Here is a 20,229-nt window from a genome sequence, read left to right on the forward strand (position 1 = left end):
TATTATTTTCAAGACACATTAGGAGACTATAGTTGCTTAACTCTCAATCAATGGTATTAAAATTGCTAAAAAAGAAAAGAAATACAGTTCATTTCAAAAAGGGGATTCATTTTTTTGGTATCCATTTCGCAGGTCGACCCTACTTAGGTCGACAGTCACTAGGTCGACACTGACATGGTCGACATGGACAAATGGTCGACACAGGACAGGTCGACACTTGAAAAGGTTGACATGGCTTTTTTTTATAGATTTTTCAAATTTTCATACTTTACCATTCACTTGGACTACGATTGTGAATAGTAACCTGTGCCGAGCGCAGCGGTAGCGCAGTGAGGCATCTTGCCCGCAGCCGCGAGCCATGCAATGGGGCACGGTACACTAATTGGGGTTCCTGGTCATGTTACGGAAAAAATGACACCAAAAACAGTTCAAAAATACATGTCGACCTTTTCATGTATCGACCTGTCCCGTGTCGACCATTTTCATGTGTTGACTGTTTGTCCATGTTGACCATGTCAATGTCGACCAATAGTGGTCGACCTAATGACTGTCGACCTTAACATGGTCGACCATTCATACCAGAACCCATTTTTTTTTTTTTTATATGTATGGTTTAACTATATTTATCACTTAAAAGCTTCTGGACCACAATGAGGGAGCACAGCACTGGGAGTCCTCTGACCCAGTGAATTGTATTCAGACAGAGAACATATTGGTCTGTAAGGAATAGAATTGTATTTCAGAATGTATGACAGGCGATGTGTACATTTGTAAAAGTACGTATAATGTTAAGCATGAGTTGCCATAATAGGTTGAATCTTAGGTTCAACTTTTCAAATGCTCTACATCAGGGCTGGCCAAACCGGTCCTCGAGATCTACCAACAGTTCATGTTTTCCAGGCCTCCTGGAGATCTGTAGAATGGTCAGTTAGGAATGAATGCAGCACATCTTAATTAGTAATGACTACACCTGTGTACCAGCTAGGTGGTCTGGAAAATGTGACCTGTTGGTAGATCTCGAGGACTGGTTTGGCCAGCCCTGCTCTACATGAATTGATGCAAAGGAAGGTAAAACAACTGTGGCCCTTACCCACTGACCTGTGTCTGTGTCCATGTACATTGCAGTACTTTTTTGTTTTTGTTTATATGGCTTGCTCCATTTTAGAATGTTCAATGCATATTACACCTTACATCACTATGTACATACTGGCCTGGGGGTTAACAGTTACATTATACTTGCCTACCTGACCCTCTCCATGAGGGAGAAAATGCTCTGTTCCTGGACTTTCCTGGTAATGTATGATTGCCATCACCTGTGGTGAAACACCTTTCTTATCAATTAACTAGCTCACCACAGGGGGTGGTCTTCTGTATGCCGAATGTCGGGATCCCGGCGCACAGTATACCGGAGCCGGAATCCCGACACCCGGCATACCGACAACTATTCTCCCTCGTGGGGGTCCACGACCCCCCTGGAGGGAGAATAAAATAGTGTGGCGCGCGTAGCGCGCCACCGTACCCGCAGCGTGGCGAGCGCAGCAAGCCCGCAAGGGGCTCCTTTGCGCTCGCCACGCTGTCGGTGTGCCAGCGGTTGGGCTCCCGGCGCCGGTATGCTGGTCGCCGGGAGCCCGAGCGCCGGCATACCGTACTACACCCCACCACAGGTGATGGCAATCATACATTAACAGGAAAGTCCAGGAACAGAGCATTTTCTCTGTCATGGAGAGGGTCAGGTAGGCAAGTATGAGTTACATCAGCCCTATGCTACATTTTTACTATTACAGGTTGAGTATCCCTTATCCAAAATACTTGGGACCAGAAGTATTTTGGATATCGGATATTTCCGTATTTTGGAATAATTGCATACCATAATGAGATATCATTGTGATGGGACTTTGGTCTAAGCACAGAATGCATTTATGTTTCATATACACCTTATACACACGGCCTGAAGGTAATTTTAGCCAATATTTTGAATAACTTTGTGCATTAAATAAAGTGTGTGTACATTCACACAATTCATGGATGTTTCATATACACCTTATACACACAGCCTGAAGGTCATTTAATACAATATTTTTAATAACTTTGTGTATTAAACAAAGTTTGTGTACACTGAGCCATCAGAAAACAAAGGTTTCACTATCTCACTCAAAAAATTCCGTCTTTCGGAATATTTGGATATGGGATACTCAACCTGTAATATGAATTGCCCTTTGATTTCAATAGAATTGTGTGCACGTATAGGTATGAAGTGTTGGAGGTTATCAGAGCACCTTGCCAAAAATGTGCTAAGAACCTCTTTTATATTCCCATGTTATATTTTGTATCTCCCAATATGGGTCATCTATTCCAGGTATTGCCTGTTCTGCCCAGTATAACCTATGCATGCACCTAAAATGACTGCCTTGAATAATCCTTCGAATTGATGACCCACGATTGCTGCATTACCACTGTACTATTTTCATGGTTTCTATATCTAATGCAAATTAAAACTTCTGTATTATGCTCATGATTTCTATATAGCGTTGTGAGTCCTATTGGAGAAAAGCGCTATATAATTAAAATAATTATTATAAATAAGAAAATCTCTTGTTCACATCTTAAGCAAGATCATAGTACATACTTTCTCTTCACAGAAAAATGTACAAATAGACCAACTACTTCAGCTGATGTCTTCAATTTATTAAAAGGTCTGCAACCTGTGATTCTAGAACTGCTGTGGAATGACCAGCCCCAGTGGAGTTCCATAGGACTAGTAGTAGCACAACAGCTGTAAAAGTAGCTTGCCTATGTCTGCCCTAGACCATTATGTGTGCATATAAAACATAACAATACTGAGTCCGATACTGAAGCTAATAAATAACATAATTATGTATGGGCTGTGTGTGAATGTCATGGAACGACTGTATGATACGCTACACTGCAGAGGAAGCTGTGGTTCATCCACTGTAACATATGTGGTCTCGTTAACCCATACAGGAAAACCAAACTCCAAAGAGAGACATTTTCTTTTCTTTGCTTTACATTAAGAGAACCAGCTCTCCCAGCAAGGACCCGTCTCAAGGTAGGTGGTTCTTATTGTTATAACAGAGAACAGCGTAGATGTTAAACCATTTCCTTCTGCTGGTCTCCCCACCTCTCCCAAACACCTCTTCAGAATTGTGAGTGGAATTTCAGGTCTGTTTTAGAAGGGAAATAACATGCAGCTCTAAACAGGTGAGCCGATGAAATGACATTCATGCTTAACGTTTAACTATTCATATCCCAGAGATTCTGAATAAAAACGCAAAGCTTTCATTGATCACTATCTGCATTGAGTTAAGATTAATTATGGACTATTACTACTCACACAGGACAAGAATACAGCTCTGGTGTCTTGTTTTCCAATTCATCACCAAAAAATGTGAACACATCAAATCTCAAAATAAGTGGCCTCTATACTTACAAGGGGTTCCGGTCTGAAGGTCGACACTGTCTAGGTCGACAATGTTTAGGTCGACCACTATAGGTCGACAGTCACTAGGTCGACATGGATGGAAGGTCGACAGGGTTTCTAGGTCTACATGTGCTAGGTTGACAGGTCTAAAGGTCGACATGAGTTTTTCAAAAAAAAATTCTTTTTTTGAATTGTTCCATACTTAACGATCCACGTGGACTACGATTGGAACGGTAATCTGTGCCGAGCGAAGCGAAGGCATCATGCCCGAAGCATGGCGAGCCATGCGAGGGGACGCGGTGCACTAATTGGGGTTCCCAGTCACTTTAAGAAGAAAACGACACCCAAAAAAACAACACCTCATGTCGACCTTTAGACCGGTCGACCTAGCACATGTCGACCTAGAAACCCTGTCGACCTTCCATCCATGTCGACCTAGTGACTGTTGACCTATAGTGGCCGACCTAAACATTGTCGACCTAGATACTGTCGATTTGATGAACCACACCCACTTACAAGTGAAAGTCTGGACATATATAAATTTTTATCAGGCTTTAACTGAATGGCAGCAATCATGAAAATGTACTGCTGCTATGACTTTATCTTCTGATCGAAGTCAATGACTTGAGATGTTTACCATACAAAAAAAAAATTGCACAATACGGTCATAAATCTCAATCAACAGAGCTGTTCTGACATTTAGAAATCTTTCTTACAGTCAGTGACGTCACAAGAGGGGTGCGGCCTACTCCCGGGTGTGACAACCACCGATGGGTGACACCAAAAAAGCCGGCTCCTGCACAGTAACAGGAGTCGAGTGCTGCACTGTTATATTATGTGCAGCACTCGGCTCCTGTCACTGTGTAGGAGCCAGCACTGCAGGGACAGCACTCCCCGGGAGTCAGCCCTCACCTCCCACACCCCCCAAGTGACAAAAAAAACGGGTGTCGTGACACGAAGCACCGTCCCCTTTTCGGTCCATCAATTGACTAAAAACGGGTGCCACCCACGAAGCCCCACCCCTCTAAGCCCCACCCATTCCCGCGAAGCCCTGTCCCTTTTTTCCGCCACCGCAGCAGGTTTTAAGGAGGTGAGTGACGCCTCTGCTTACAGTACATTCAATTCCACTGTGAATGAGATCCATTTTCCTGTGATAATGTACTCTGTACTTGGGCGCTGCGGAACCCTTGTGGCACCATATAAATTAAGGATAATAATAATAATAATAATAATAATAAAGGTTATCTATCAGTTCTCTTGTATCTGCATGATAGAGCATCTTGCACAATTTATACAATTTTTATACAACTGGATTCCAATGATATTAATATACAACTGAGAATGTTAGAAACTTGTGATTTTATACCTGATTGTAAGTTAAAAATAAATACTTCAAAAACATATGCAGTTGCTTTTGAGTAAAAACATTCCAACTATTTGTATAGAATTGTTGATATGACCATCTACACATAATCACTAATGTGCCTGCATAGTATATACACTGCTCAAAAAAATAAAGGGAACACTTAAACAACACAATGTAACTCCAAGTCAATCACACTTCTGTGAAATCAAACTGTCCACTTAGGATCAACACTGATTGACAATCAATTTCACATGCTGTTGTGCAAATGGAATAGACAACAGGTGGGAATTATAGGCAATTAGCAAGACACCCCCAATAAAGGAGTTGTTCTGCAGGTGGTAACCACAGACCACTTCTCAGCTCCTATGCTTTCTGGCTGATGTTTTGGTCACTTTTGAAAGCTGGCGGTGCTTTCACTCTAGTGGTAGCATGAGACGGAGTCTACAACCCACACAAGTGGCTCAGGTAGTGCAGCTCATCCAGGATGGCACATCAATGCGAGCTGTGGCAAGAAGGTTTGCTGTGTCTGTCAGCGTAGTGTCCAGAGCATGGAGGCGCTACCAGGAGACAGGCCAGTACATCAGGAGACGTGGAGGAGGCTGTAGGAGGGCAACAACCCAGCAGCAGGACCGCTACCTCCGCCTTTGTGCAAGGAGGAACAGGAGGAGCACTGCCAGAGCCCTGCAAAATGACCTCCAGCAAGCCACAAATGTGCATGTGTCTACTCAAACGATCAGAAACAGACTCCATGAGGGTGGTATGAGGGCCCGACGTCCACAGGTGGGGGTTGTGCTTACAGCCCAACACCGTGCAGGACGTTTGGCATTTGCCAGAGTACACCAAGATTGGCAAATTTGCCACTGGCGCCCTGTGCTCTTCACAGATGAAAGCAGGTTCTCACTGAGCACATGTGACAGACATGACAGAGTCTGGAGACGCCAAGGAGAATGTTCTGCTGCCTGCAACATCCTCCAGCATGACTGGTTTGACAGTGGGTCAGTAATGGTGTGGGGTGGCATTTCTTTGGGGGCCCGCACAGCCCTCCATGTGCTCGCCAGAGGTAGCCTGACTGCCATTAGGTACTGAGATGAGATCCTCAGACCCCTTGTGAGACCATATGCTGGTGCGGTTGGCCCTGGGTTCCTCCTAATGCAAGACAATGCTAGACCTCATGTGGCTGGAGTTTGTCAGCAGTTCCTGCAAGACGAAGGCATTGATGCTATGGACTGGCCCGCCCGTTCCCCAGACCTGAATCCAATTGAGCACATCTGGGACATCATGTCTCGCTCCATCCACCAACGCCAAGTTGCACCACAGACTGTCCAGGAGTTAGCGGATGCTTTAGTCCAGGTCTGGGAGGAGATCCCTCAGGAGACCATCCGCCACCTCATCAGGAGCATGCCCAGGCGTTGTAGGGAGGTCATACAGGCACGTGGAGGCCACACACACTACTGAGCCTCATTTTGACTTGTTTTAAGGACATTACATCAAAGTTGGATCAGTATATAGTGTGTTTTTCCACTTTAATTTTGAGTGTGACTCCAAATCCAGACCTCCATGGGTTAATAAATTTGATTTCCATTGATAATTGTTGTGTGATTTTGTTGTCAGCACATTCAACTATGTAAAGAACAAAGTATTTAATAAGAATATTTCATTCATTCAGATCTAGGATGTGTTATTTTAGTGTTCCCTTTATTTTTTTGAGCAGTGTATAAGAGAAGGCACGTAAAGCAATACCTATACCTGTTAAATGGTATTATCACACTTGTTGCCCAGTCTACTTTCCCCTGAGACCTTACAAGTCCCACAGGAATGTATTTACACTAGCATGCCTTAAATTATTTCCCATATTTATTTTAAGTGTTGGGAAAAGACTGTAAATATTTCTATAGATAGGATCACTACATGGATAGTAAGGCTGGTGCTATAGCAACACAGATGTTATCGGTTATGTTACGTTTGGGAATAGTTCTGCGTACACTTTCACATATCAGTCACATTTTGTATCTGGGGGCAGTATTCCCAATCAAAATAGGGAATTGACAGCTAGAGGTAGGAGGACCCTGCTAGTAACTGAACAAATAGCAGCATTTGTCATTGTGCATTAGAAATGGAACACTCATATTCCTTCTCTCTACTGATGTCAACTTGCGGAATGCATTGCTATGGTGATATTGCAGCGACAGGGACACAAGAAGCCAGAAAAAGGAGTGAGCCAACTGACAGTACTTTGCCCAGCTCAATCTGCACCTCAGTTGGTGTTGTACAAGAGGACTCTTGGAGGTAAATTTACTAAAATGGGAGTTCTATTTAAGATGTGATGTTGCCCATAGCAACCAATCAGATCTCAGGTATTATATTTTAGAAGGTGCTAGATAAATGAGTAGAATCTGATTGGTTGCTATGGGCAACATCCCATCTTAAATAGAACTCACATCTTAGTAAATTTACCCATTGTTCTTTAGGGCTCTTTATCAGTCCCGTAACCCAAAAAAGCACTGAAGCTCTAGCATGACTAATGTTTGGATCCCTCTATTGTACAGTACACAGGATACTTGAAATCATTTTGTGCAGTGTTCTACACAGAAGTAAATTTAAATAAGAGGAAGAGCCTCTTATTGTTGTTGCAATACTGCCATTGAAACATGCATTGTGATGGCATGCAACCAGTGGCGGCTGCTGCCCCTGGGCTAGAGCGCCGACCACACATTGCAGGGAGGCACACATAAACATACATGCAATGCTACATGCAATATATGTGCTGGCTTCCTTCCCCGGGGATCAGCAGCTCTACTGTGTTTCACTAACCTGCCGCAGTATGGGACACAACATTCTGCAAGCCCACCCCCAAACTCCCATTGGCTAGTTTCACAGGAATTTGGAGATGGGCATATAGGACAAAGACAAGAACATTGCATGTATGTTTATATGCGCTAATCAGCTCCCCCCTGGAATGTGTGGTCAGTGCTGCAGCCACCACTGCATACAACTATTGTTTCCAAAACGTTCGGCGGTCTAAATCATCAGCGGTGCAGATATGCACATGTATATTGGTCGGAACAGAAACATTGATGGTTTCGAACCATAAGTTTCCGACGGCCATTCCTAGTGCCATAATTCTATTAACATGACCAAGTTCATGAATTTAGTATTAAGCTTTGACTTACTGTAAGTACTTTTTATGTATATAGATTAGTGATGTGCACCGGACATTTTTCGGGTTTTGTGTTTTGGTTTTGGATTTGGTTTCGCGGCCGTGTTTTGGATTCGGACGCGTTTTGGCAAAACCTCCCTGAAAATTTTTTGTCGGATTCGGGTGTGTTTTGGATTCGTTTTTTTTTTACAAAAAACCCTAAAAAACAGCTTAAATCATAGAATTTGGGGGTCATTTTGATCCCATAGTATTATTAACCTCAATAACCATAATTTACACTCATTTTCAGTCTATTCTGAACACCTCACAATATTATTTTTAGTCCTAAAATTTGCACCGAGGTCGCTGGATGGCTAAGCTAAGCGACACAAGTGGCCGACACAAACACCTGGCCCATCTAGGAGTGGCACTGCAGTGTCAGGCAGGGTGGCACTTCCAAAAAATTGTCCCCAAACAGCACATGATGCAAAGAAAAAAAGAGGCGCACCAAGGTCGCTGTGTGACTAAGCTAAGCGACACAAGTGGCCGACACAAACACCTGGCCCATCTAGGAGTGGCACTGCAGTGTCAGGCAGGATGGCACTTCCAAAAAATTGTCCCCAAACAGCACATGATGCAAAGAAAAAAAGAGGCGCACCAAGGTCGCTGTATATATACTGGTGGTCACTGTCTGCAAACTGCAAAACTAAAATGCACCACAGGTATAGAATGTAGATGGATAGTATACTTGACGGCACAGAGGTAGGTACAGCAGTGGCCTTCCGTACCGTACTGCTATATATACTGGTAGTCACTGTGTCAGCAAACTGCAAAACTAAAATGCACCACAGGTATAGAATGTAGATGGATAGTATACTTAATGATGACACAGAGGTAGGTACAGCAGTGGCCTTCTGTACCGTACTGCTATATATACTGGTAGTCACTGTGTCAGCAAACTGCAAAACTAAAATGCACCACAGGTATAGGATTAGAATGTAGATGGATAGTATACTTAATGACGACACAGAGGTAGGTACAGCAGTGGCCTTCCGTACCGTACTGCTATATATACTGGTGGTCACTGTGTCAGCAAACTGCAAAACTAAAATGCGCCACAGGTATAGAATTACAATGTAGATGGATAGTATACTTAATGACGAAACAGAGGTAGGTACAGCAGTGGCCTTCCGTACCATACTGCTATATATACTGGTGGTCACTGTGTCAGCAAACTGCAAAACTAAAATGCACCACAGGTATAGAATGTAGATGGATAGTATACTTAATGACGACACAGAGGTAGGTACAGCAGTGGCCTTCCGTACCGTACTGCTATATATACAGGTGGTCACTGTGTCAGCAAACTGCAAAACTAAAATGCACCACAGGTATAGAATGTAGATGGATAGTATACTTAATGACGACACAGAGGTAGGTACAGCAGTGGCCTTCCGTACCGTACTGCTATATATACTGGTGGTCACTGTGTCAGCAAACTGCAAAACTAAAATACACCACAGGTACAGAATGTAGATGGATAGTACACTTAATGACGAAACAGAGGTAGGTACAGCAGTGACCTTCCGTACCGTACTGCTATATATACTGGTGGTCACTGTGTCAGCAAACTGCAAAACTAAAATGCACCACAGGTATAGAATGTAGATGGATAGTATACTTAATGACGAAACAGAGGTAGGTACAGCAGTGGCCTTCTGTACCGTACTGCTATATATACTGGTGGTCACTGTGTCAGCAAACTGCAAAACTAAAATGCACCACAGGTATAGAATGTAGATGGATAGTATACTTAATGACGACACAGAGGTAGGTACAGCAGTGGCCTTCTGTACCGTACTGCTATATATACTGGTGGTCACTGTGTCAGCAAACTGCAAAACTAAAATGCACCACAGGTATAGAATGTAGATGGATAGTATACTTAATGACGACACAGAGGTAGGTACAGCAGTGGCCTTCTGTACCGTACTGCTATATATACTGGTGGTCACTGTGTCAGCAAACTGCAAAACTAAAATGCACCACAGGTATAGAATTAGAATGTAGATGGATAGTATACTTAATGACGACACAGAGGTAGGTACAGCAGTGGCCTTCCGTACCGTACTGCTATATATACTGGTGGTCACTGTGTCAGCAAACTGCAAAACTAAAATGCACCACAGGTATAGAATTAGAATGTAGATGGATAGTATACTTAATGACGAAACAGAGGTAGGTACAGCAGTGGCCTTCCGTACTGTACTGCTATATATACTGGTGGTCACTGTGTCAGCAAACTGCAAAACTAAAATGCACCACAGGTATAGAATGTAGATGGATAGTATACTTAATGACGACACAGAGGTAGGTACAGCAGTGGCCTTCTGTACCGTACTGCTATATATACTGGTGGTCACTGTGTCAGCAAACTGCAAAACTAAAATGCACAACAGGTATAGAATTAGAATGTAGATGGATAGTATACTTAATGACGACACAGAGGTAGGTACAGCAGTGGCCTTCCGTACCGTACTGCTATATATACTGGTGGTCACTGTGTCAGCAAACTGCAAAACTAAAATGCACCACAGGTATAGAATTAGAATGTAGATGGATAGTATACTTAATGACGACACAGAGGTAGGTACAGCAGTGGCCTTCCGTACCGTACTGCTATATATACTGGTGGTCACTGTGTCAGCAAACTGCAAAACTAAAATGCACCACAGGTATAGAATCTAGATGGATAGTATACTTAATGACGACACAGAGGTAGGTACAGCAGTGGCCTTCCATACCGTACTGCTATATGTACTGGTGGTCACTGTGTCAGCAAACTGCACAACTGAAATGCACCACAGGTATAGAATGTAGATGGATAGTATACTTAATGACGACACAGAGGTAGGTACAGCAGTGGCCTGCCGTACCGTACTGCTATATATACTGGTGGTCACTGTGTCAGCAAACTGCAAAACTAAAATGCACCACAGGTATAGAATTAGAATGTAGATGGATAGTATACTTAATGACGACACAGAGGTAGGTACAGCAGTGGCCTTCCGTACCGTACTGCTATATATACTGGTGGTCACTGTGTCAGCAAACTGCAAAACTAAAATGCACCACAGGTATAGAATCTAGATGGATAGTATACTTAATGACGACACAGAGGTAGGTACAGCAGTGGCCTTCCGTACCGTACTGCTATATGTACTGGTGGTCACTGTGTCAGCAAACTGCACAACTGAAATGCACCACAGGTATAGAATGTAGATGGATAGTATACTTAATGACGACACAGAGGTAGGTACAGCAGTGGCCTGCCGTACCGTACTGCTATATATACTGGTGGTCACTGTGTCAGCAAACTGCAAAACTAAAATGCACCACAGGTATAGAATTAGAATGTAGATGGATAGTATACTTAATGACGACACAGAGGTAGGTACAGCAGTGGCCTTCCGTACCGTACTGCTATATATACTGGTGGTCACTGTGTCAGCAAAACTCTGCACTGTACTCCTCCTATATATATATTATACTGGTGTTCCCCAGTCCCCACAATAAAGCAGCACACTGAGCACAGATATGGAGTGTTTTTCAGGCAGACAACGTATACTGGTGGTCACTGGTCAGCAAAACTCTGCACTTTACTCCTGCTATATAATACAGCTGCTCCCCAGCCCCACAATTAAGCAGTGTGAGCACAGATATATGCAGCACACTGAGCACTGATATGGAGTGTTTTTTTCAGGCAGAGAACGGATAAAACTGGTGGTCACTGATCAGCAAAACTCTGTACTGTACTCCTCCTATATTAATATAAAGCTGCTCCCCAGTCCCCACAATGATATAAGCAAGCACAAATATTTGCATCCACTCAACAATGAATAAATGGAGAGGACGCCAGCCACGTCCTCTCCCTAACATTTCCAATGCACGAGTGAAAATGGCGGCGACGCGCGGCTGCTTATATAGATTCCGAATCTCGCGAGAATCCGACAGCGGGATGATGACGTTCGGGCGCGCTCGGGTTATCCGAGCCATACGGGAGAATCAGAGTATGGCTCGGACCCGTGTAAAAAGGGTGAAGTTCGGGGGGGTTCGGTTTCCGAGAAACCGAACCCGCTCATCACTAGTAAAAAGGGTGAAGTTCGGGGGTGTTCGGTTTCCGAGAAACCGAACCCGCTCATCACTAATATAGATCCAGATTTATCAAGCCTTGTAGAGTGATAAATTGAACGGTGATAAAGTACCAACCAATCAGCTCCTGTCATTTTTCAAACCCAGCCTGTAGCATGGCAGTTAGGATCTGATTGGCTGGTCATTTATCACTGTGCAATTTATCACTCTCCAAGGATTGATAAATCTGGGCAATAGCGTGTTCTGTTTTACTGTTAAGGGCCCCATACACTACAACGATATGTCCGAGGCTGAAGTCGGATGTAATTTCCCTTGAACTCCCCTGGGACCTTCCCGGGAGTGATTCCATACGATTTGGTACTTTTGTGCTATTATTGCATAAGATATATTGCATGCGATTGATGAAGTCGCTATACATCGCATGCAATATATCGTACAGCATACAATTGTACCATGAGATATATCTGATGGGCTGGATAGAGGGCTACGGGGGCTGGGAGTGTCCTGAGAATGCCAGTCACACTATATCACATGCACAAAAAACACACTTTTTCCATCCGATTCCATCCAATTCAGATATATCATTAGTGCAGCACCAACGACCTAGAAGATCCTATCCGACAGCCACGGGGACGCGCATCAGATTGGATACGATCTAAAACACATACGATTGTACACAATTTCATACAATATATCACACGGATATATTGGAATTGTATGAAATTGTGTAAAATCGTACTAGTGTATGAGGCCCTCTACACTTGAGGCGTATCATTTGGGGCCCTATATGATTACATAGAATAAAGAAAATAACACATAAGGTGTTACTAATGTCATACCACAAACCCAGTGCAGTTATTCACCAGATCCCTTGTACAAACTCCTGTGATGAAGGTCATATGATGGAACTCTCACAAATGATTATACTCGACATTGTCCAATGATGTTTGGCTGATCTACATAATAATCACACAATGTAAAAACTAGTGATATTTCTAACATTATCAATAACATACAAAGTCAGAGGTCTGTGGGAGTGCAATCAATCTCACTGTACTCTGGATTGTGCTATGCCATGAAAAGCTCTCCCCCACAGCCACACAGACCTCTATGCAAACAATTAATCCCATCTGGCTACACAGTGCTGGGGGTAAGGATGTACACACCCCAATACCAAGTAACTGTGCCACAGCTTGTTATGACAGAGTGATTGTTAAGTCAGCCGAGGACCATTTTCCTTTGCTCTTTGCAAAACAATGTATAAATCCTGCTCATAATTTGGCCCAAATGTAAACGATCTGAAAATGTTGCTTCTTGACGGCAACAAAAAAATGTTTATTTAAGTTTTTCGATGTTGAATCACTTGTAATTGCTACCAGTCATTACAGGATAAAATGCAGACCATATGGAAGGAAGTGCATGGATACCAGAGAGATGAAGCCCCTTTCTTATCACAAACTGAATGATACAAAGCAGGAGGACATCCCTCTAACAATCATATCAGATGTCATAAGAGATGTGACATTGCTCTTTGCCTCTCTCCTCTAGAAATTTTGTTTTATCTTGAAAGTGGAGGGACAGAGATTAAAGCTGTCTCCATTACACTTAACAACTTTGTCCAGGGGGGCCTATGAGGTATTTGTGATGGTAATGTAATGCAGGCCTCATAGCAGAAAATTACTTGAACTCTTCAGAGACTTTGGCTGAGGGGACTAGGCATGTAACTAGGCCGTTGCCAGTCATGAGATTGGTATGCCTGTGTTACACAAATGCATGTATGAAGCAGCAATTATCAGAGGAAAAACTAAATCCTGCCTCAAGGCTCTTTCTAACTATATAATGCCAGAATACTCCACTGCAGCAACTCCATCAACAGAATTGGCTACTTCACATGCCAAGCCCAACATATGTTCCAATCATCGCAATACTTGAAGGAGTTTTCCACCTTGAAGAGTTGGGTATATAAACCAATTTGACTTGCATCCACTAGTAGCTCCTTTCCCTCTACTGGGACCTCCAACCATTTGTTCATATCAGGATTGGTTCTGCTACACATATGGACATATTTGTTGGTACCCTTCCATGAGAAAAGAAGAACCCATATTTTTCGATCAACTTCAAGAACTTATTGTTAAATTGCTGCCTAATATGCTGTATCTCACCCCTTGACATGAGCCATTGTAATAAAATAATCAATGTTATTCAGTTCACCTGTCAGTAGTTTTAATGTTATGGTTGTATGTTGTATATTCAATGTAGTAACAAGATCCCTGTTGGTGGTCATATACAAAATGCAGAAGTGAAATCTGCAGGTGGGGTAGATGTAACGTGCAGAGTTAAGGGGGGTACTCACGGAGCGATATTCTAAGCAATCTGACTAGATTGCTTAGAATTTAAGCATGATCGCTCCGTGTGTACCCCATACAGCGATAGCGATGCGCAGCCCCGCGCATCGCTACCGCTGCTGCTAGATTGGCCTGCCGTGCAGGCCAATCTAGCGGGTCGCTCACTTCACCCGCTATGTGAAATGAGCGCGCCCCCCCGTCTCCCCCCGCACGCTCAGCACACATTGCGCTGTGCTGAGCGGCGGGAGAGATGTGTGCTGAGCGAACCGCTCAGCACACATCTCTCCCCGAATCGGCCCGTGGGTACTGGGCTTTAGATTTGGGTGGGGTGAGTTCAAACTGAAATCTAAATTGTACTATAAAAATAAAGTAGCCAGTATTTACCCTGCACAGAAACCTTTATCCCTTGTTCTGTTTACTCTGGATTGCCTACCCTCCTGGAACAGACAGGAGACACCGAAAATTGGGTGGCACTCCCGGCCACCTGGAAGAGTGGGCAACTCTCCCAGACCCAGCCGCCACCTGCCGCCAGCCTCCCATTTCCCAATGGAAGCAGGCGATGCAGATGACACAATTCGCATTATTGTAGCTACACCCCCGTAAAATGTCATTGTCTAACAGGGACTTGGCTACGATGGCACAAAGACGCAACCACGCCCCCTGTCCTGCCTAATATGCAACACCCCCGAACCGCCCCCTGCTGGGCTGACTTGCCTGCTCTCTCCCGGGAGGGAGGAAAGGGTCTGTGAACTATGTATAAACAATACCAACACTGTGATAAACAGAAAGCTTATGGGTATAAAGAGAACAGCGGCTCTGATACTTATTCAACCAAGATTATTATGCAATACTTTACAACATACTTAATGATACACTTCTTATAGTGTGTTCAATAAAATAAATCTAATGATACTGAACAATCTTGATGGAGTTGGTGTTTAAAATTCACCATTTCTTCATCTGGCAAGAAAAAGGGATCTATTTAATAAACAAAAATATGGCTTTTCGCCTACATTTTAGCTGGAGAAAGCCAAACTTTTGTTTTCTCTGTATTTAGTTACACACAAAGTCCAGAGAAATCATTGATTGGATATAATGGGGGCTGTGCAGGAAAGTTATTTATAATTTGCTTGTCATCTTTTTTTGAGAAACATAACGTAATTTCAAAATAGCTTATGTGCCTTCTAACCAAAACAGGGGAGAGGCGGTCACTTCCTGCTTTCCTCCGCTGCCCTTCGGTACCCGGCAGGCTTAGGGTGTGTACACGGTGAGATACTTGCTATGCCCGATTTTCACTTGCGATTTCCCTTGAACTCCCCGGAGCCCAGCACCACCGATTTTGACTAACTTTTCTTGAAATATGGACTATGTGTGCTTACAATTTTGGCTTATGTGAGATTTTGGCTTATGTGAGATGTCATTGATATGTGAGATGAACTAGATAGTACACCGATCTAGCAAGGATTGACTTGCCTGCACAGTCTATCTTTTCTTGTGATGCTGACCTGGCGGGACCGCGCATCGGGATCGCAAGGTGACTTTCACCTTGCGATCTGCACTAACTTTTCTTGCGATTTTGACTATATAGTCGAAATGGAAAGAAAATATCTCACCGTGTGTACACACCCTTAGTCTAATAAATAAATATATTTATTTATTGTTGGTTATATAGCATCAAGCATTTTATTCCTGCAACCGCTTAGGGGGAGATGTAACAAATCTTTCAGAGAAATAAAATCAAACCAACCAGCTTCTGTCACTTTATAGACTGAGCTAAACATATGACTGTTAGAAGTTGATTGATTGCTGTATTCAACTTCTCCACTTTATCTCTCTCAAAGATTTGATAGATCTCCCCCTTAGTGACCCCTTACTGCCTTGTTACACATTTACATAATTCAAATGTCAAAAATGAGTTTACTAGAAACCCAGGGCAGATTTAAGCACATCTCAGGGAATATAAAGCTGGCTGGGCTCACATTTCATATTAAATATCTTTCGGTGTCGCTGTACCTGGCTGCTGGATATTTAGGACATGAATAAGTAGCTACATCAGGAATTAGACTAATGTCTATATTAGCGTTTCCTGGTTGGCTACAGGGAGGCTGTGAGTGTTTTCAATCTGACCTGGATGAGAACCAGTTCTTTCTCTGCAATAATAGTACATTTGGGGGACTTCTTGAAAAGTTTATTGGCTAGGCCCTCCTTCGTACTGCTCCATTACCTCCCTTCCTCCCAGGATAATATCAAATTGTGGAAACGTTACAGATCTCGGCCTCCCACCTTGCAGAGAGCCCTGAATGGAGGGATAGATAGTAAGACGTTTCATAATGTCACCACAGAAAGTGGGATGAGGTCACATGACAATTGGTACACAAAAGGAACAACACTGTATTACACAGTAACCCCTTTCAGAGAGCTACCCACGTCATCTAAATAAAGGAATCGGCCTTGCAGGTGTTGTATATTAATGATAAGTTGATTGAAAGTATATTCTTCTACTCTGTTTCTCTTACAGACGTGAGTCTATCACGCCCAGGCAATGCACTTTCTGCAGTCATATAACTGTATATTTGTATAGTATGACCTCAATGCTTAAAGAACCTATTCATACTCCAGACACAGGTACTGTGTATCTACATCATTATGGTTTATAGATGTGCTGGGATTTGATGTCTTGGCAACCATACAGAGACAGGCTGGGTGGTATGTACTTGTCACCCACTCTGGTGGTATTTTAATGATCACAGTACAGAGGCTGAATCTTAGGGAACAGCATGGTACCAATGGTGACTGTTCATCTACTCCTGCCATGATGTTTTATCACATCTATTGCTCCTACAATATGAGATACTTGTCGTTATGGATTAAATACAAAACAGCCTGAACAAACCTGGGACATGTTCCCAAGGCTATATAAATATGAATACCACTGGCCAGACTCTTACTGGTTATCTTTTTCCAACCAGCCGACTATTTGGCAAATGACAACTAGCTGTTTGCTCCGAAACACCGGTAATTTGACGAAAATGGACATTCATTATACCAGTTGGTTAAATCCATTTGTTTAACCAATTTGCATGAAAGACTGTTTTTGCCAGTTTTCCGGTATATGATAGAAAATAGCCAATTATCATTTGCTCACATACATTATCAGAATGGAAATATAATCTTTAGATGTGTGGCCAGCTTTATTCTGAGACACAACAGGTGACACAGATGAGGAACTGGGGAACAGTTCTAGAACACTAAGAGAGCGGGCAGAAAAGTGACCTGTATCTGTGGTTTGTAGATAAACATTAATTTACATTTAGGGGGTCGATTCTGTTGTACCTCTCTTCACAGATGAAAATGGCAAGTTTTTCATGGGGAAGGCAAGCCTGTTGCTGTCAGATTTCATGCACCTTGGTGCAGCTACAGATAGTAATGGAGGTGGTTGCAGCAGCCAGGGTAAAATCAATGGGAGACACTGGTTTTCACTTGCAGAAGTGCAATCCCCATTAGTTGAGCGCAGAGCCGGCCCTAGGCATAGGCAAACTAGGCAAATGCCTAGGGCATTTGGTATGCCAAGGGGCACAAGCAGCTCCTGATTAAAATGATATGCGGCATGCCCATATTCGGTGTGTAGCATTTCGTATGCAGATAAAGCCACAGTCGCACACAGAACATGGGCATGCCGCATATCCTTTTAGTCAGCAGAAGCTGCTTGTGCATTCTAGCCACATAGCAATGCAAATAATACACATTTTCATAAAAAAAGGTGCCTGACATTAGCAGAGCTGCCAGCTGACTCACAGCAGGCATCTCCTGCTGCATGGCGCATTGAGGCAAGATGTATGAGGACACATCTGTATCTAAGCAGAAGCAGAGGTCACAGTGTTAGCAGCCGTGTGAGTGTGTGTGTGTGAGAGAGAGAGAGTGGGTTGGTTGTGCAATAGTGTTTGGCATATGTGTAAGGGGAATTATGTGTGTCGTGTATAAATGCATTAATAATGTGCAGCAAATGTGTAAGGGTCACTATGTGTGTCATTATGTGTATAAGGGCACCCATAATGTGTGGCATATGTGTAAGGGACATTATGTGTGTCATTATGTGTATAAGGGCACCCATAATGTGTGGCATATGTGTAAGGGACATTATGTGTGTCATTATGTGTTTAAGGGTATTAATAATGTGTGGCATTATGTGTATAAGGTGCTACACTGTGTGGCGTAACGTGTAGAAAGGGCACTACTGTGTGGTCTAATGTGACTAAAGAGCAATATGGTGTGGTGTAATGTGAATAAGGAGCAATTCAGTGGGATGTAAAGTGTATATAAGGGAAACTACTGTAAGGAGTAACGTATATAAGGTAAAGTGGTACTACTATGTGATATAACATGAATAAGGGACACTATTGCATGATAAAATGTGAATAAAGTTGCAGCACTATGTGGCGTAATTTGAATTGTGGGTACTATTGTGTGGCCATGCCCCTTGCCAGCAAGAACATGCCCCTTTTTGGGCTGTGCACAGAATGTGTGCACTGTTCCTTTTTCAAATGTAAGGGGTAGGAACACCAAAATAAGGACTGCTATGGGTAAGGGGTGCTGGTGCTGGGAAAGGGGCGTAGGGTCAGAGGCGGAACTAGCGGTGGTGCTAGGGTGCACCAGCCAAAATCTTGCCTAGGGCATCATATTGGTTAGGGCCGGCTCTGGTTGAGCGGATATTCACAATTAGCATAAAGCGGTAAAACAGGCTTTCGTGGATACCCTCAACTACAGCCACTTGGCTTGTGACTTGGAATCAGCTCTTAATATTTAAAACACCATTGGCTGAAATGACAAAAGTGGTTATACTGAATGACACACCTTTTAAGTCCAATTTGTTTTGAATGAATTTTCATTGGCCAACCAATTCACATCTGGTTTTGTGCATTTTTACACCTTGTTCTTGTAACATCATGATAGTTTGGATATGTTTTTTTGGTTTGAAAGGGTAAGTGGGCTATATGGGAAACCACAATATCACTATAGAGGCAAGAAGTTTGGTAGTAAGTGCAGTTGGTCCTGAGAAAGGGGTGGCTAAGAAATCTACTCTTAAAAGTGGCTCTATCCTTAACCATCATTCGTACAAGAAAAGCAGGTTTGCTCAGAAAATACACAACATATCTAAATACACAAGGGAAAACAAATTGTCAGGTAACATTTCCAAACAAGTCACCAGCAAAGTATTAGGAGTGTTCAGGGGAGAGTTGTACATTGTCGAAATACCATAACCAGTATATAAATCTTTGCTGCTGCTCCTGGCCTTGCATAATATAATGGATTCCAGATCGGGACAGGGGATTAGAGCGGCACCAAGGTACAGAATACAGCTGGAGCCATTTATGATTGTTAACCCTTACTTCAGTACAAAACAGATATTATAACAAAAGACATTATTCTACGTAACTTTAGAGTGGTTACATAAACATGCATGTAGCCAAATCGCCTCCCTGAATTGGATTAACCAACCAGATTTACAGAATTTCATTATAGAAATTGCATAAAAAGCTTAAACTATGGTATGCATCTTACTATAAAATATATAAACCCTCAGCAAGTATTTGTGATAAAAGGGAAAAAAAGATTGTGAAAATAATGAATTTGTATATTCCCCATTCGTTTCAGAAACTCTGGGAAAGGAGTATTTCCTTACACGAGTCATGACTTGAGCGACTGTGTTGGGAGAAGACATGGTGGTTGAAAATGTCAGCAATTGCAAGGCAGGTTCCTAGATATTATAATAATCCCACTGCTGAATAGGTTA

The sequence above is a fragment of the Pseudophryne corroboree genome, chromosome 3 (assembly GCF_028390025.1).
Source record: "Pseudophryne corroboree isolate aPseCor3 chromosome 3, aPseCor3.hap2, whole genome shotgun sequence".
Taxonomy (NCBI): Eukaryota; Metazoa; Chordata; class Amphibia; order Anura; family Myobatrachidae; genus Pseudophryne; species Pseudophryne corroboree.